Below are 12,418 nucleotides of genomic sequence, written 5' to 3'. Positions count from 1 at the left end.
GACTTTCACCAATAACCTCTTCAACTCTCTTATTTCCCGGGGAGAAGCTATGGATAAAAATAACCTCTCTTTCATAAGACTGATACGAGTTTAAAGGTTGCAGAGGGAAAGGAGTTTCCATACATAAAGCTCTGCTTTGTGAAAGGTCAGGAATGGGGGTAGGAAACATTGATGAAAGGGGTACGGAGCAAATTAGCTTGAGGTAACAAAGGGGCCACAGTGGAAGGAAAACTGTTCAAGTTATAGTCACAAAGCCGGTGTTAAAAATGCCCGGTTACACAAAACAGCTTTAACAGCGGCAGCTATTAATAAAATAATTGCAATGACATTTCTAAAGCCCTCAATGGTTTTATACCTCGGTAGCCTGCTTGCTTTCTTCTTGGCAGTATCATAAGCAAGGGCGGGGGGGCTGATTGCCAGAATTTGGAGAACCAAAGTGTTTTAGGAGTGCCCATAGGAACCACAGCTTTTGGCCTCAATGAGATGGGACTACTGCACATGCCTAAATCTTCCCTGGAAGGATGAGGTTCCTGTCGTGCCACAAATGTCACCTGAACATTACTCTTCACTGTACAAATACATAAAATTAGATGAAATGTTTACTGTCCCTAAAACTTTCCCTGAAAGTTTGTGAAGATTTCTGGTATTTTGTTTTAAACTTGCTCTTCTTATTTTTTGAATATTTTACTTTATTAAGATTTTATTTATTTATTTGACAGAGAGAGAGACAGAGAGAGCACAAGTAGGCAGAGCAGCAGGCAGAGGGAGAGGCAGACTCCCCACTGAGCAGGAAGCCTGACATGGGGGCTCCATCCCAGGACCGAGGGACCATGACCTGAGCCGAAGGCAGCTACTTAACCAACTGAGCCACCCAGGCATCCCTTAAACTTGCTCCTCTCATGTGCTCCCCACCCCTCCAAGAAAGAGCCAATTAATAAAAACAAAGCGAGTCTGGTCTGCAAATCAAGATTTTTAATATTTACCCGCCTTAATAATCCAAGTCACTATACTCTCTAATTTATGTTGAGTTTCTTCAGGACAACAAACACGACGTCTCTATTCCAGGAACCCTCTAAACCAAACCTTTTCTAGAAAGTATTCCATAGGCTATCAGTGTCCCTTGAGATGACACGTGTCCCATCAAATCAAATTTAAAAAACCAGGTCCTACTAAACTGAACTCAGCTTTGACGCACTTGGACTGCAAGACTTCCTGGAGTGTTTAACACACCCACATACGCAGACCACACTGCCATGCTCAGCCATTAGTACATTTACCAGTCTACAAATGAGAAAAATAATAATATGAATTGAGAATCACATGATAGGGAGAGTCTAATTATCCCAGGGAAACAGATATTCTTTACAAATCTTTGCACTGGGTTTCTGGCCTGATATGCACAGCGCACAGCCTTTCTCCTTTTTATCATCCCTGATAAATATCAATCTTGAATACATATATAGTAATTAACCCATCAGAAGCCTCCAAATGAAGACAATTTATTATAAAGGGAGGGAGAAAGAAGGGAAGAGAAAAGACTGGAGGGGGAAGATGGGAGGAGGAGGGAAATTCCTTTGAATAACTTAGTGTAAACATCACCTCATACTGAGCTAAGCTAAAATGCCCAAATGCTTTCATCAGGATGAAGGGACATGAAATACACACTTGTACCTAACCCAGCCCTTGGAAAATAGCCTCATTTTCAAAACAACCAAACAGCTGCTCGGCAGAAGCACAGCACGATTCATCCTTTCCAGCCTTTATTTTTAGATGCCTCTTTAGCAAAACAATAATTTTCTAAAGAATATCATTAAGATCCGTAGGTGTCATCTCATTATTTTCCAGTTTTAATTCGTGTCCTATCAGTCACACATGTCTCCCTCCTAAATCACATCACTATATCCTATTTCATAACAAATTCCTTGCCTTTGAATAAAAGAATTTATAAATTTAAAAATGTACAGATTCTAAAACAGGACAGTCTACCCAGAATGTTAGGGCCACTCACGGGTTTAAACGCGGGGAGTCTATAAGTCAATAATTTGGAGACTTGCGCATGTCTAAAAAAAGTGTACCTTCATCATCTAAAGCCATGTTTTACAAAATGTATCATGAAAAAGAATATGCTTAATAGATCACAGGATTTCATGGGCAGAAGTGAATGCTAATTGCCCGCTGGAGCCTTTTAATGAAACTAATTGCTGGCTGGAGCTGTCACCACTGACCCTGGTAATAGACTAGCACACCCTTCATAAACCTAATACAGCATAATCCTCCTTCACGACGGTTATTATAGCTCTGCAGTGGACACGGCTGCCACAGAAGTACATTCCGCTGCCTCTTCTCTAAATGGATATGTCACTTCTCCAGCCCGGAGCAAGCACGTGTTGATGGCAGACGTCACCCTTACAACAAGTGGTACCACTTCACAGCCCAGATCGCCTTCCAAACCCAGACACACGCGCACCCTGCCTGCGACACCACTACAGAAACCACCACCAGGCGCCCCGGTGATGGGGGAGGGGCCGGGGGCTAAAACATGGAAACAAACCAAGAGAAGAAAACCCATCACCCGCCACCAGAAGGCAAATGGGAAAAGCGGAAGAAAGCAGTTCTTCTTAAAACAACTGGGTTTGGTTTAGGAAATCCATTCCATTTACAGCCTACATTTCAAATATTGAGCCCAAGAGATACTCCCTTCGATTTGCTTTGAAATTTTGGGGGGGGGGGGAGAATACTTTAAGAAAACATGACTTCAATTACAAACATTAATCTTACCTCTACTGTGCAACAATTCCCCCAACCTGTTACTCTGAAGCACGTGCCAAGACCCTAAAGAGAAATAAATGACAAAACACACCCAGGAAGAGCTCACCACTTTAGGGACGCAGAGGAACAAGTGACTAGCACACAGTGTGAGACACATCAGTAAAGAATGGATGGAGCACAACAGGAGGACAGACCAAGTGACAAGGAACTCTAACGATCACAAGGACAGGTCGGACAAAACATCTACAAAGACATAAAAATCATACTAGACATTAAAAAACAGAGGCGAGATGATTACGTGATCAGGTGTGAAAAAGAATTTAAGGGAAAAGTAACAGTAAGAGCAAGAGTCAACGCCCAAGATTTCAACTGTGAGAAATGTTTGCAGAAGGTGACAGGGAGCTGAGAGACGCAGAGGCTGCCAGTCAGGTTAGGTGGGAATAAGAGTGTGTGAGTCTTCAATGCTCCACTAGGGAGTCTGCATGTAAAAGTGGGCCATTTTGTGTGTTCTTTATATTAGGTATTTTATTTTTTAAGGATTTTATTTATTTATGAGAGAGAGAGCACAAGTGGGGAAGAGGGGCAGAGGGAAAAGCAGACTCCCCACTGAGCAGGGAGCCCAACGCGGGGCTCGATCCCAGGACCCTGAGATCATGACCTGAGCCGAAGGCAGATGTTTAACCCACTGAGCCACCCAGGGCCCCCTCGATTAGGTACTGTAGACTACAGGAGAATGTAGTAAATATACGTGTTTCCACCACCCAGCTTGGGAAAAAAAGCACTAAAACCTCATCACATCTCAGCCCTCACCTCCCCCTTACCCTACCCACCCCCTGTATTTGGTGTTTATCCTTCTGTCATCTGCTTACACTTTTACTACAGACACAGGCATCTCCAAACAATATAAGGTGGCAGGACAGATTTCAAGCGGGAGAGAGAAAATATCAGACGTGCTTAAAACAAGACTCTGTTGTGTGGAGGTAGACGGGCCTCCACACTGGCAGCAGCGGGACAGGTGACAAAAAGGTGTCGAGAGAGCTGTCATCACTGAAGGACTGTCATAATGAAGAGAGGAGAAGCAGCCTCAGCCTTGGAGGGCGTTCCTGGGGCAAGGAGGAGGTAGACCTGAATACGCTGCCCCAGGTGACCAGCAGCAGAAGAGAAGCGACAGTCTGCACGGAGCCCGAGGCAGGATGTGGACACAAGTGCGGCAGGCGGCAGGCGCCGGCCCGACACCAATGAGGGCAATGGGGTGGATCGGCCAGAACACAAAGCACAACTTGGTAAAGGCCAGGCGCAAAGGGGCAGGAGGACCTGACCAGGGAGTGTGACATGGGGGAAGGCTGCCCAGAGAGGTGGGATTTAAGGTGGGTCTCAAAGGACAGTTTTGACAGGCAATGCCGAGTGGGAGGATTCCTGGGCAGGGGAACAGCATAACCAGAGGTGGAAAAAATTATTGGGCCTGTTCAGGAAACAGCTGCAGCTCGGCAGAACCCTGGGGAACAGAAATCTGAAGAAATCAGAGGGCCATTTGGGGGATTATTTGCAGAGAACCTTAAATATCAAGATGAAGTGTGTACAGTGTGTACACGTAATTCATAATAAATTCACTTTCATGACCATGAAATCTGCCTTAATCCCTTTTACTTGGGAACTAAAATAATGGCAACAGCCAAACTTGTGATTTGAGGGATAACATCAGTGATATCATTGCTGCTTATTATAGTCCTATATGCAGAACAGGCTGTCTTGGTTATGGGCAGGCTGGCAAATCTGCTGGGACACAGTGTCATGAAGGGTCTCTCTCTCTCACTTTAAAAACTAGGAACCCAGGGGCGCCTGGGTGGCTCAGTCAGTTAAGCGGCTGAGGTTAACTTCAGCTCAGGTCATGATTTTAGGGTCCTGAAATCGAGCCACGCATCAGGCTGCCTGCTCAGTGGGAAGTCTGCTTTCCCTCTCCCTCTGCTGCTCCCCCTGCTTGTGTGCACTCTCTCTCTGAAATAAATAAAATCTTAAAAAAAAAGTAACCCAGAGGTTGAATAATGAGTAATTCTGCCTCTTCCTCTTTAATATAAACTACAAAATGCATAGAAAGGAAGTTAAGCATATTCTAATCAATGTAGCTAAACCTGCAAAAACAACCTTATGCCTTGTCCTCCAAACACTCCTACTTCTTAATTCTTCTATGATACGTACAGTCCCCTTGACCTGCAAGGTTCTCTAGGTTTGAAAAATGAGGGGAAAAAATTATCCCATTTTTTAAAGTTTCCAAATAAAGCAGAATAACATTAAGAACCAGAGTATCAGTAAGTTCAGAAAACAGCTTAGGGATGTGGCCCATCTCCTTAGGTGAACTAATAAGATGCGAATAATAAATAGCACTGATAACCTGTTCACTTTTTTAAATCACATACAGTCATTAACATGATGTAATTTGCCCAGAGCACTGAACCTATTAGAGACTAAAGAATAAAAACTCCATTCCATTCTTTGAAAGGTAGAAATAGTAACTGTCCCTACTTCATAGGGTCACTGAAAAATTTAATAAAAGCACTGCAAGTGCTATGAACACTGGGAGAGAATCAGCGGTGATACATGTAGGCCCAGGCTACTGCTATCCAGCATCCCTATAGGCTGGAAATTCTAATTCTGAACCAAGGAAACGTGACTACTGGTGGAGAGGCTTCTAACTTAGTAGCGGAGACAAGGAGATAAACATATACCATAAGATGAGACACAACTCACCAACAGCTAAGTGCGAAGTGCTTTGGGACTGTAAAGAAAGGAATGCCTAACTGGTGGTGGGAAGGAACGTCAGGGAAGGCGAAGCTTTAGTTGACTGCGCAGGGGCTAAGCAGGTAGCAGAGGGGAGAGGTCACTCTGGGTGGGAGTATAGCAAGGACCAGGAGAATTTACCACCCCCAAGTGTTAGGGCACCAGCATGGAGAGAAAGAGCAGCAGATAATGGGAAGGGAGTCGGGGTAAAGAAGCTTTATCACACAGGTAATAAGAATCAAAAGAATTTAAATAGTATTAAAAACTGTTTAAAAAAAAATTGAGAGGAAAGAGTAGATGAAGAATAGATGACAGGTAGCCTCAGGAGCTCTTAACAATCCCAAGAGGCAGTGAGGATGGAGGCAAGGGAGCGAACTGAAGAGATGTTAGAGGGTCTAAAGACTAGTGGGGTTCGTGATGTGTCTGCGGCTAGAGCCTGAGGGGCGCTAAGAGTGAGGCGCTGAAGAGAACGCCAAGTGCCTGCTTTCGGCGGGGAACTCAACAGACGGCAGGGTCGCTAGGTCAGGAAACGGACACAGCACATTCTGTGGCAAGAAATCAGGGAGTTCGGTTTGAGACAGGTGGAATTTGGAGACCCAGACAGACAGAAATATCAGATACACCAAACTGTATGGAACCCCGCGGAGGGGTCTGGATCGGCGATGATAACCGAGCAGACCCACTGCAATGGAATCATGTCGTTTCTGCTCTCAGGGGCCTGACGAGGGCTCAGCAAGTGACTCCCGGCCTCTCCTGAGCTCGAAAACTACCAGGAACAGGATCATTCAAGCCGGTGTAGTAAGAACCTTAAGTGAGTATCACAGGAGCCTGAGGACAGGGGTGGATGGCCCCCTGAGCTCCGTGATTCTCGAAAGGCAGCTGGTCAAGGACCAGGACTATTAGCATCACCTGGGAGCTCCTTAGGAACACAAATTCCCAAACCCCACCCCAGGCCTCCTGGCTCCAAAGCCGCAGCGGGTGTGGAGAACAGCTCTCTGGGTTTTAACAAGCCCTCCGGGTGATTCTGATGCCCACTAGAGTTTCTGATCTAACGCCTTAACTATGGCCCCCATTACTTGAATGCAAAGGAGTATGAAAAGAAGAATTCCCAGGAGACAGATTTCTAGAGACTTGAGGACATTAAGTGTTAAGTAGAGGGCAGGTAAAGGATACAGCATTGGGAACTTTTGCTCATTTTCAACACAGAGGGAATTTTCCCTGTGAGCTAAAAATCTGTAAGGCAAATTAGAAGGAGTCAGTGACCCACGCGGTAGAGCTTCCTAATTTAGGAATATGGCTCAGTACTAAAATTTCAAACATCACAAATGTGAAGAAGATGTTCTGCTCCTCAGAGCATACCACACCAGCAGCCAATCTCCTTCTCGTTTTCTCGTCAGACACCTCCCAACATCATTTATGGGGATGGCCGCCTAGGTTATGGGATCTCTGGGTATGGGAGAGGCCTCTGGGTCAAACTAACTGAGCAGGCTCAGGACAAAACCTTTGAGCCTGAGCCGGGCCTTATTTAGTCCCCTAAGGAACTAAACTAAATCACCCGCGTATCAAACTTTACACACAAAACTGATCTAAGAATGGTCACAATGTTTTTTTTCCGGTAGCAAGGACCATGAAACAAGTCAAACAAAAGCTGGACGGGAGAGCAAAACAAAACCAAGCCAAGAAATACAGAACCAAGGAGCAAAAGAGAAAGGAAATTAAAACAATGTTAATTGCCATTTATAATCCAACTTAGACGTAGAACCACCCCTAGCCCACAAGGAGTCACTATTCCCTTTCATCCCCAGCGTCTCTAAGCCCTCATCGACAAGCATTGCCTCACATCCTCCCATTCAGAATTATAAATAATTCAGAGATTATTTTCATAATCAGTGTGCATATAATATATCGCAAAGGCATGGCTGGTCTGGGGAACACGGACTTCCTCTCCCCTCCCAGTGCAAAAATCACAACCAGATCTGCATTTTTCCTAGGCTTTCTCCCCGACCTCTCCAACGGGTACTCTCATGACCTCTCGGCCTGCATGCAATCCACATTGGGGATTCTCGGCTGTAAGAACCCATCTGCTTCAAGAGCGCACATTACTACAAACCTGTTTTACTGACGGTTTTCCAAGCTGCTCCTTTCTTCTAACAATCCCTCCTGTTGGGAGGTTGATATGAAGATCAAGGAGTTAATGTTTGTCAAATACTTTAGGTTTCTCAGATGAAAGGCAACATTCAAGTTCAAGAGACCCTGGCATTACACTAGAAGTGTTGCAGTTGACTCTGTATCTGGGCTTCAAAGAAGGAATGGAATCAAGGCTGCAAAGACACTCCTTCGTGAGGATTGGCTAGCTTCGGCGTTCTTGCTAAATGCAGGCAGATTTACTCTTAACATTCTTTAATTAACTGGATCCCAACATTAGAAATACAAGGATCTTTGTAGTAGCACCAGACCCTTGTAATAGTAAGTGGTGTACAGGGTAAAGGATCCTTTTCTCTGCCCTTCTCTAAGTGGCTTTTCCTCTCCAAGCTCCCCTACTGTCTGATCGTGCAATGCTAAACCCCCTCCTACAGAGGGGCCACATGAAAACTGCCAGCTACACGTTTGCTTTGAGCCAACAGACCAAAAAAAAAGAAAAAAAAAAGTCAAAGACAAAGCTTTATGTGTATGTTGGCAAGCGTGTGAATTCAAGCTGCCGGGAAAAAAAAATGACCCACACTAAGAACACATTCATGGCCACCTAGAACTCCTCAAACATAGAAATAGCCATTCTTGACCTAATACCTACTCTGTGCAAGGCCCTATGTCAGGAGGGTAACATACAGCAGTACACCGAATTCTCCGCAGATATCCTGGCAAGTTAGAGGTTACTGGGCCCCACTTTGTAGACGGAGGAATTGAGATTCCAAAGGACTGCAAAATTTGTCCAACATTACCCAGCGAAAAAGTGGTGGAGCTGGAATTCAAACCTAGCTACATTTCAGACTCGCAAGGCTGGACCCCTGGCTCCAGCACCACGCTACACAGGAAAGCTGCAGGACTTGCTACACCCTGCTTGGCCCGCTCAAGAAGCAGCCCATGGGACTCAGACGGGGCAGGGTAAATTCAATCAATAAGGGGAGATCACAAAGTCCTATTTCAAACATTTGCTTTCATCTCCTGTTTACCAAAACTTGTTATCCCTCCTTCTTTTCGAATCGGCCCAACCCATAATGATTTAATTGGCTAATTAAGTATTTCATCTTATCTCTTTCCCTGGCCTTATCTCTAACAAAGTGCATAGCACAGCTCTGAGGCTTAGAATGAGTTCAAATTCTACACGACCACCGGTGACCAACAAGTTCAAATGCAGCACAGCAGGTGACAAGAACAAGCATATGGAACCCAGGTGGGCTATACCGTGCCATCAAAGGATTTATGTTTGCTTCCCTGGAGCAAAAAACATAAACCCTTAGTAAGGAGGGAGGGCATTAGGGGAAAAAAAAAAAGTCCTCATAGTTCTTGACCCCCGGCCCATCCATTCAGGACAAAAACGAATTCTCCTAAAAATTCCGATTTTCCTCTCTATTCTTTAGGTTCCTCCATATTCAAAGAGTCTAACTGTTCTCTTTCCATGACAGCTGTCTGGCCCACACAGTATGCACAAACCTGAATAACGAAAGTGTGAATAATAACTGTGTTTAAGCCAACGATGGAAGCTGGGCAAGCAGGGGGATTAGCAAGAAAGAGCTTCCCTTCAGCCCTGTCTCTCATGCAGGGCCTACACCTCCAATAAAACTCCTCTCAAGGGGCTGTTCTTGAGATAAGAGAAGGTGTTTGCGGAGGGGCTTAGATAAACACCCCAGATTGTACTCTTTCTGCTCAGATGTACTGGCCTGAGGCTCAGCGAGGCTGGACCTCTGCCACCTGAGCCAGGACTCAGCCACTGGGAAGACTACTAGGACAGCCCCGCAAAGAGGCACCCCTGAAAGGCAACCCACGTACAGAGTGCTCCCGCGCTAAGGTACCTTCCTAGGGGGGATCTGCTGAATCCTGGACCATCAGGCTACAACAACCCGCTAGAAGAGATTCTGTTTCTAGCAAGTTTCAGAGGAAGGAAAAGTAATCCTTACAACTGTACGAAAGCAAGAACGACCTTTAAAAGTAGAGAAAACAATCACAAACACACTGACCGGTCAGGTGGGTGGACTCATCCTGTTGGGTCGTGGCCACCCATCTGGATTAAGCAAAAGAGCGTCCTGCTGCACAGCTTCCACTAATGAAGGCTGCCCTTTCCGTGGCAGGAGCTTTTAACCCCACCACCAAGAGATCAGCAACTCACGTTACAAGGTTCTGTAACGCTGAAGTATTATAACCTACTGCTGTCAAGTGCCTCTTTAAAAGGGAATCAAGTGCCATTCTAAAGAAAACAGGCATGGGCCAATTAGTGCCAATTAAAATTTAGATGGTCACCCAACTGCTCCTTGTAGAAACAGCACGAGGCATGGAGGTGTGTCTAAACAGAGACCTGTGCTCCTCTGAAAACACCTGGTTCCCATAAGCGGGTAATATGCTTCTAGGTTAATTTCTGATACCTATCTATCTTCCGTCTATCATACCCCAAATAGCTGGGTCAAATAGCTAGCTTTTTGAATTCGGTTTTGTTTTGTTTTGTTTTGTTTTGTTTTGTTTTTGGATGACTCTCATTTTGCACAAGCTGTTTCTTCTACCTGGAATGCACTCTCCTAATCACTCCTGCAGGTAAGCACTCCCTTAACCCTATAAACTCAGGGCACACCTTACTCCTCGTCTCCAGAACCAAGCCTTCCTGGCCTCGCACAGCAATTCTCCCTCACTCCGCTGTAATTCATGATCAAAGCTTGTTTAAGTATCTTTGCATCCTGTTTTCCCAGCACAAGAGTAGCAGCTCAATACCAGGCTTGTTGAATGAATGGGTGAACCAATCCAGTTTAAGAAATTAACACATTGGTGGAAACCCTGTAACCGTATCTTCTGCCTGCAGTCTAGAGATTTCTCACCTTCACAAAGAGCCTGCAACAGCCAGTTCCTGGACAGACCGAAGCCCGAATCCCCCAATCTCCTTGAATTGTAGGTGGGGTTGGGGTTGGGGTGACAGGAACTGAAGGAAGTGGGAGGGAATGCTAGGTAGGGACATCACTACCTCACTGCTCCCTCAAAAAGGTGCAAAACTGACTTAACGAGTATCCAAAACCCAGATTTAGGGGTGATGTCAGGGAGAAAGGACAGGCGCACTAACAACACCCTCAGAACTTGTTAACTCTCAGAACTTTGGGAAAGTTTGAGGTGAAGATCTGTTCTGAAATTACGTGGCCACAGGTTTTCCCTAGGAGCCAGCCCGACCACCCAAGCAGAGCCAAGAAGGGCCAAGAAGGCCAGGAGTTTGGTGGCATGGCTGGGGCCTAGTGGGAGGGCATAAAAACTCTCCCTCGAAAGATCCTGTCCCCCTGGGGAGGCGGTGGGAAGAGGGTTGACGGGGAGCAGCGTTCCTCCCCCGCTGGAACAACAGCAACGTCGTTCTCCTCTCCTCCTCCTGCCCTCACCGCTTGGGTATCTCCAGCTGCCCTTTCCAGGCCCTCGCTCGGTTCCCAAAGAGCAGGAGAGAATGGGGAGGAGGAGGAGAGGGGGTGGGTTTAACCGCAAACTGTAGGGACAGCGCTCACCTTCCACCTTAACTACCCAGACAGGACGCGCGCCTCACGTCGGGCAGCTCCCACCCGGCCCGAGAACGCCAGCGGCCCGGCCACCTCGCGACCCCGCTGCTCTGCCAGCGTCCCGGGCCGCCGATCGCAAGCTGGCTTTGCCAGCGTTGGCCTCAGTTCTCGGCGGGGCGCCCGGAGAGCGGAGGCGGCCCCCCACCTCCGGCCCGACTCCCCCGCCGTAGACGGCGCTTACCTGCTTACATGGCCCCGTCCGTGCCCTGGAGTCCCGCGCGGAACGGCCGCGGCGGCAGCGGAGCCCCAATTCCCTAAGGAATTGATTCCAGTGGCTGGCGGAGGAGGGGCGGAGGGAAGGAGCCGGAGGAGGCGAAAGGGGAGGGAGGTTTCCGCTGCGATCCCGGCGCACCGACAAGGAGAAAAGGAGAACCACCTAAGCACGGGGCTGTCCCGCCGGAGGGGGGCCGGAGCCAGGAGGCCGGGGAGGATGGGTGAGGTGGGAGGGGAGGGCGGCCGCCCGGCGTCTGCGGGTCCCCGAGGACCTCAGCCGGGAGGGCCGGCAGCGGAGCGAGGAGGAGCGCGGTAACCTGCCCCGGGATTGCGCCCGCTGCGCCCGCTCGCTTGGGGGAGCAAAAGTTGGGCAGAACTTTCCGGGGCCGCGAGAGCCCGGGCGGCAGGAAATGCGAGCGGCCGGGAGAGGAGGGAGGAAGGGGCCGTGCGGTGGGAGGGGACGGAGCAGGCGCCGGCGGCCGCGGCTCCCCCACCCCCGGGCCAGGCGGCGGCGCGGGGGGCCGGAGGCGGAGGGAGCGCGGGGCGCGCGGCCGGGGGCGGGGAGGAATGCTCCCGGGAGGCGCGCGCGGCGGGGCGGCGGGGCGGCGGGCGGCGGGCGGGCGGGCGGGGGGGGCGTCTGCGCGGGGGAGCGCCGAAACTTGGAGCCCGAGCTCCCGGGCTGGAGGCGCGCCGGCCTTGGGGACGTCACAGCGCTGGAATCCGAGGAATGCCGGGCGGCAGGAGCTCCTTGTGCAGGCCCGGGAGAAGTCGCGCACTTTTGGTGCGGTGGCTTTGGGAAATGTTTAAAGGTGAGGACTGAGGAGGGAGGACGGGTGAAACTCCCTGGAGTCAGAGACGTGGGAGTGGAGAAGGAAAGGCGACCACCACCGGCACGACCTACCGCCGCTCCCGGCGGGGGCAGGGAC

The 12,418-nt window shown here is 48.5% G+C and overlaps 1 protein-coding gene across 1 annotated transcript in view; it reads right to left on the bottom strand.

Annotated features, from left to right (window-relative positions):
* The window catches only part of PTPN14 (protein tyrosine phosphatase non-receptor type 14), a 172,058-nt gene extending 160,061 nt beyond the window's left edge, over window positions 1-11,997 (bottom strand). Inside the window, exon 1 of the mRNA XM_026509139.4 lies at window positions 11,461-11,997. The gene's annotated coding sequence lies outside the window, so the exon portion shown is untranslated. The remainder of the gene's footprint in view (window positions 1-11,460) is intronic.
* Between the last annotated feature and the right edge of the window lie 421 nt (window positions 11,998-12,418).

This window comes from Ursus arctos, unplaced genomic scaffold (assembly GCF_023065955.2).
Source record: "Ursus arctos isolate Adak ecotype North America unplaced genomic scaffold, UrsArc2.0 scaffold_2, whole genome shotgun sequence".
Taxonomy (NCBI): domain Eukaryota; kingdom Metazoa; phylum Chordata; class Mammalia; order Carnivora; family Ursidae; genus Ursus; species Ursus arctos.
The sequence above is the reverse complement of the archived record's forward strand: the minus strand, read 5'-3'. Positions and strand labels throughout refer to the sequence as shown.